Raw genomic sequence first — 7144 nt, 5'->3', positions numbered from 1 at the left:
GGCAAAGAGAGATGGAGGCAAGGAGAACAGCCTTTGGTCTTTGGGGTAAAATAAATTTTCACGGCTGAATTCTTGCTGACATGAAAATTCAAAACTATTCAAAATATAGAATATGCAGTGATTAGCCAAAGGCCCCACATTTGAAGTGTTGAATAAATTTCATTTTTGTTCAGCTTGTCTGAACACAGCTATAAAGGGGCTAAGCAGAGCTTGAAAATGATGTTTCGAATTTAAAATAAAAGAAGCTGCAGGGTCAGAAGAACCTTTTGCAGTTTTCAGGAAAATTGTCTCTAGAAATGATGCCACTATCCGGCATATTGACAAACATGGAGAATCCTGTAGTCCCAGCAGCTCAAGGGCATAACAGCCTCTCAGGAGCCTCTTCTGAGGCTTTTTCCTGCGCCTACGCCTCCCCGCCCCCGCTGCCCCCGCCTTCCCCACCTCTCCTGCCTCCCAACCTTTCTCCCCAGTAGCCCACCCAACTGCCTGTTTATCTGCAATCTAAACAGCCAGAAGAATCAAACGGCTCCACAGGGGAGGATGAGAACATTTTTCACTCAGTTTTATAACCAACACATAGTAAGAAAACCAGCTCCTGCTGTGAATTTAGTTCAAAACTAGCCCCCAGGGTGGGAGTAGCCCCACAGCCAGTAGGCCCCCTACTTCATCCAGTTTTGAATGGCTAGCCCTGCTCCTTCGCACTGGAGACTTTTCGTAACGATAATTAGGAAATTATGATGTGTCCTCTGCAGTTTAAGAAGCATTAAGTTCTGTTCAGTGAGGGGCATATTAGAGGGCAGTCAGGCTCTCTGATACTGGACTCTCTGTGAATGGTACACATTCAGCCAGTAAGACAGTTCTATTAACCAGAGAACTCCATTTCCCAAAGCGCTCAGGACAGTCAGGAGTTCGCTGGATTCTCCCTAAAAGTAAATCCCCTGGACTGGCTTCGAGAGCTAGGAGCTGCGACAGCATGCCTCACTTTAACCTAGAGGGCTATCCATTCACTTGACAATAATTTATTTAGCATCTACTGTGTGCTGGGGCCGTGTACTCGTTGCGGTGGTTCAGCTTCATAGGTGATAGTCATTCAGTAAACAAGGGGTAGGGGCCTTACTCACTGCCATCCAGTTAATTCCGACTCATAATGACCCTATAGGACAGAGTAGAACTGCTCTGTGGGGTTTCCAAGACTGTAAACTTTACGGAAGCAGGGTGCCACATCCTTCTTCTAAGGAGCAGATGGCGGGTTCAAACTGCTGACCTTTCAGTGAGCAGTTGAGTGCTTAACCACTGCGCCACCAGGGCTCCTGATAGAAGCCTAGGTGCACTCAGAGCAGAACAGAAAGATTGCACTGTTGTAACCGACAGGGTTAAACTGTTCCCCTCCTGGAATGTAACTGACAGGGTTAAACTCTTCATAGCCGGGCCTGTGAGTTTCTGGTAAGGTTTTCTGTGTGAATGGCCCAAAGTCGTCCTTCTGCGTCTCTGCTCAAGGCCGCTTCACTATCCACCAGCCGCCCCCCCTCCATTCAGACATGAGCAATAAGACGCAAAGCTGGCCTTAGATAAACTTCTTGCATCATACCCCCCAAAAAACACATGCCCCTAGTCGCCATATTGAACCCCCCACTGCACCCCTCAATACACGTAATTAGTTCCTGAAATTATCTTCTTGTTTCCAGAAACCTCATGAATTATGCATAAGTTCTCTATCCTGAACCTATAAAAAAAAAAAAAATTTTTTTTTTTTTTTTTAAACCTGTAACTGCCCTAAAATCCTCAATGATGCAGAGCTTGATTTGAGACTTAGTCTCCAAGCTCCTTGCTTGACCAACTGCAGTGAAGTCTACTCTTTCTTTCTCAAAGGCCTGGTGTCTCTCAGTTGACTGGGGGCGGGGATCGCACTGGGCAGGACCCACCCTCACCGGGTTACACCGTGGAAATAAAGGTCACTTTTTTCAAATGGGGACAAACAAGGGCTATTTATTCAGAGCTTTCTATAGCAAGGGAGTCGGTCTCCATCACTTGGTTTGGCAGAGACCCACACGCAGGCAGGGGAGTGGGAAAGCTTTGTAGTAGAAAAAAGAGGGGAGTCTTCAGGGGTGCTCTGGTTGGAGGTGGTTGGATGGAAAAGCTGGACGTGGGCTGACTAGAAGTGGGGCATCTTAAGTGACTGATTTGGGAAAGCATATTTGACTTCCTGTGGTTGGCCTTGAGTTGGCAGGAGGTGCAGAAAATAAGAAAGCTAGTAGTGCTGGGAGGATGATCTGCCACAGGCCCTGCATGTCCCATCTGGGCTGCCTAATCAGAAGCCCTGTCCCAGAACATTCTCTGATTGCCAAGACTGGGAACTGGGTTTCTCTCTGTTTCCCAGTTTCTTCTCCTTATCAGGGAACCATCGCTTCTTGTCCTGGGTACAGAGTAACTTTCGCTGCTCAGCCCATGCACAGGCACCATATGGCACCTGGCCAACCCCCCTGTTATATCTGTTCCCAGTGGGGAGGGAGTGAGGTCCTTCACCTACTGCACAAGAGGGATGCTTGCATAACACTTGCACTGTGTTGGCTGTGGGAAGCTACTCGCTGACCATGGAGGACCAGCACCTTCTAGTGAAGCTGACCTTGCTCTGTCTCTTCTCTATATAGTAAAGCATTATTACATGCACTGCTTGTGTGTGACTCTTGTTGTTCATTGGCAACCTCGAATGATGGATTGACAGGCAATCACTGAACTCTGACGCTTCTGGGCTGATTACTGCAGGGGTTGTGGTTTGGCTTCCCCGGCTGGTTGCTGGGTTGTGGGTCAGAGTCCTATTGTCATATAGAACCTGACCATTGTTTGTTTTTGTAGTCAGTCTCTCAGCACACTCACATCCCAGATTTTCATTTTCAAATTATTTGAGGCATTTATCAAATAGGATACAAGCTAGAGGCAAGGTGAGGTCAAGAGCTTAGGAGGAGAATTGAGCACAGTCATAGGCAGACATTTAAGACGGCCATGGGTTTTTGTTGAGGCCGGCAGACAAGCCTGGGACTTCAGGCTTCTAGACTAGCTCATCCTCCATTCCCTTCAGTTCATTCCATTCATTCAACAAATATTTTTATTTGATGTTGTGTTAACATTGTTTTCTGTTTCTCCATCAGTTCTTCCCCCAATAACCATCATCTGTTCTGATGTTTCAGCTTGGTCTCCCTCCCCCAGGTTTCTGAATCTCCTCCCAAGTTTGTGAATTCTCTTAAATGGGTAGCGGATTAAATGGTGATCCTCCAAAATATATGTCCATATCCTAATACCCAGAACCTATGAGTGTTACCTTATTTGGAAAAAGGGTCTTTGCAGATGTAATTAAGTTAAGTATCTTGAGATGAAGCGATCATTCGAGATTATCCGGGTGGGCCGTAAATCAATGGCAAGTGTCGTTACAGGGGTGAGGCAGAGGGAGGTTACGCAGACAAAGGAGAAGACGATGTGAAGACAGGGCCAGTGATCGGAGTGATGTAGCCACAAGCCAAGGCAGACCAAGGACTGCAGACACCAGAAGCTAGGAGAGAGGTATAGAATGGATTCTCCCTCAGAGCCACTGGATGGCACGTAGCCCTCCTGACACCTTGATTTTGAACTTCTGGCGTTCTGAAAGACAGCATAAATTTCTGTTGTTAAGCCACCAAGCATGTGGTAATTTGCTACAAGAGCCCCAGGAAACCGATATTGTCATCTATAAAAAGAATATTAAGAAAAATTTTATTGTGGTGAAATATACATAGCAAAACATCTTCCATTTCAACCATTTTTACATGTACAGTTCGGTGGCATTAAATATTTTCACAATATTGTGAACCATGATCAATATTTGTTTCCCAAGGTTTTCGTCACCCCAGACAGAAACTCTGTACCCATTAAGCAATAACTCCCATAACACCCTCCTCCAGCTCTTGGTAACCTCTTAACCTACTTGCTGTCTTTATGTACTTGCCTGTTCTAGCTATTTCATGTAAGTGGGATTATACAATATTTGTCCATTTCTGTCTGACTTATTTCACTTAGCATTATGTTCTCAAGGCTCATCTATGTCATAACATGTATCAGAACTTTATTTCTCTTTATGTTGTTTTTGATAGATGCTGTCTAGTTGGTTCCGACTCATAGTGACCTTATGCACAACAGAATGAAACAATGCCCAGTCCTGCGCCATCCTCACAATTGTTGCTATTTTTGAGCTCCTTGTTGCAGCCACTGTATCAATCCAGCTCACTGAGGATCTTCTTTTTCACTGACCCTCTACTTTACCAAGTAAGATGTCCTTCTCCAGGGACTGGTCCCTCCTAATAACATACCCAAAGTACGTGAGACAAAGTCTCACCATTCTTGCTTCTAAGGAGAATTCTGGGTGTACTGCTTCCAAGACAGTTTTGTTCATTCTTCTGGCAGTCCACAGTATATGCAATGTTCTTTGCCAACACCATAATGCAAGTGCATGAACTCTTTATGGCTCAGTAATATTCTGTTGTGTACATGTACCACATTTTGTTTATCCATTCATCTGTTGATGGGCACTTGGGTTATTTACACCTTTTAGCTATTGTGAATGATGCTCCAATCAACCTGTACCCATTGCTGTCAAGTTTGTACAAAATAAGATATTTTTGTTAAGGCCAAATAATCGTGTGGTTTTGAATACTATGTTTGTGTAAGCACTGTTAAAACCACTGTCATGGATTGAATTGTGTCCCCTAAAAACATGTGTCAGCTTTGCTAGGCCATGATTCCCAGTACTATATGGTTGAACACCATTTTGTGATTTGATGTGATTATCCTATGTGTTGTAAATCCTAACCTCTATGATGTTAATGAGGCAGCATTGGAGGCAGTTATGTTGATGAGGCAGGACTCAATCTGCAGGATTAGTTTGTATCTTGAGTCATTCTTTTTTGGGACACAAAAAGAGAGACTCAAACAAGAGGAGAGGGATTTCATACCACCAAGAAAGATGTGCCAGGAGCACAGCACTTCTTTTGAACCTGGGGTTCCTGTGCCGAGAAGCTCCTAGATCAGAGGAAGATTGATGACAAGGACATTCCCCAGAACTCACACAGAGAGAAAGTCTTCTCGGGAACTGGCACCCCGAATTCAGATTCCTAGCCTCCTAAACTGTGAGAGAATAAATTTCTGTTTGTTAAAGCCACCCACTTGTGATGTTCCTGTTATAGCCGTGCTAGATAACTAAGACAACCACCTAAAGAAAAATTATCAAAAGAAATTTTAAAAAATACCTATGATCCTTCTCAGGCATATTGATTACCTCCATTTTTTTCATATTCTCCTCAATATCGTAATACTAGTATTTTCAATTCTTTATTTTCACCCGGCTTTATAATGCAGACATTGTCCCATGTAGCTACATTGTCTTTATAATTACACTCGTCATGCATTTCATAGATGGAAGCCCAAGCGTTAATTACTTAATCATTACCCTACTGTTAGGCATCTAGGCTGTTTCCAACTTTTTTTGTTACAGATAATTCTGCAATGAAAGATAATAACTACCATTTATAGTGCACCTAAGATGCCCCACGCCCAGACACTTCACTTTATATGGCTTTATCTCAATCAATAACTCTTTAAAGTAAAAAAGTTGTGTGTATATGTGTGTGTATGGGGTGGGGGGGCTACAGATGAAGAAACGGGGGCTCTGAGAGGTAAATCAACATGCCCAAAGTGTAAGCGAGGAAACAAGGAGCCTAGATTGCAATCAAGTCTGTCTGACTTCAAAACCCACACTTTGTCATTAAGTCATACTGTCTCCCAAAACGTAGTGCGAATAAATTGTTTTCCATTTGCATCGTATCCTCAAGTTACACTCCCAAGTGTGAGATGACAAAAAAACAACAAAACCAAACCCTTTGCTATTGAGTGGATTCCGACTCATAGCGACCCTATAGGACAGGGTAGAACTGCCCCATAGCTTTTCCAAGGAGCAGCTGGTGGATTCAAACTGCTGAGCTTTTGATTAGCAGCCGTAACTCTTAACCACTGCATCACCAATGTTCCTGAGATGACAAAGTCAGGGGTTAAATACCTACCATGTTCTAGAAACACACTGTCATACCACTTGGCCCTTTCCCCACCACTGCCTTCCCTCTCCATCCTTCCTCACTTGCTCTGGAAAGGCTGAACCCTCAGACCACATCTCCCAGGTGCCTTGGCCCTCTGGCTGTGGAATATTTATTGTTCTGCCTCTTCTGCTTGGCCTGCGGTTTGATCAGTGGTGGCAGCCCTCCCCCTCTGGCGCATGATTTCTGCCACGTGGGTCCTTTCCCTGGGCTGTAGTTCTCTCCAGGTTCCAGTAATGCCCGCTTCCCTTCCGTTTCCCTAAGGCCTACAAGTGGGAATGGCTTCCCCGTGTTGCTAGTCCACAAGTGCTTTGCCATCCCTTGTTGGTTCTTTAACTTTGCCCCCCTGCCTGGGAAATACCCTCATTACACTCTCTTCAGTTAACCTTCTGAATGTGCCATCTCCTTCCTGCAGAATGGTTATACTCACTCAAAGTTTGTTAGGCAGTGAACAATCCTATCAAGCCCTGAGATCTGGAAGTGCAAGAGAAGTTGCTGAGCAAGTAGGGAATCCCTTTGGAAGTAGAACCTGGAGGTTCCTATCTAGCCCTCCACCCATATCTCCCATGTGAGGACTGCACTTGGCCTTCATGTGACCCTCCTCACTTTCCCCAGGTGGTTGCATGATCTCGGTAGGGCCACTCTCTCCCAGGAATTTGGAACAAGAACACAGACTCTGTTATTCCCCCATGATGGTGCTAACGCCGAGAGGTCATGCACCACTGAGTCTGGGGCCCATGGTCCACCATGGCATTTTGGAGGAAAATAATCCAGTGTGTACAGAAAGAAAACAGGTTGAGGAGATGTACAGAGAGAAACAGGCATGAAAGAGGAAATGGCCTCGAGGGATAGAGAAGTAATCTGAGTTCCTGACTTGTCAGTTCTTGGTTCCAGATCTTGGGAAGCCCAACTGGCCTTGTCTTCAGAGTCTCTGAGGGACTTCAAGTTCCCATCCCCCAAATACTCCCCTTTTGTTTGAGCTAGTTCGTGCAAATTTCTGTTTACCAAATGTTCTCTGGTGAAGACCCCTT

Source organism: Elephas maximus, chromosome 3 (genome assembly GCF_024166365.1).
Source record: "Elephas maximus indicus isolate mEleMax1 chromosome 3, mEleMax1 primary haplotype, whole genome shotgun sequence".
Lineage (NCBI taxonomy): Eukaryota > Metazoa > Chordata > Mammalia > Proboscidea > Elephantidae > Elephas > Elephas maximus.
The sequence above is the reverse complement of the archived record's forward strand: the minus strand, read 5'-3'. Positions refer to the sequence as shown.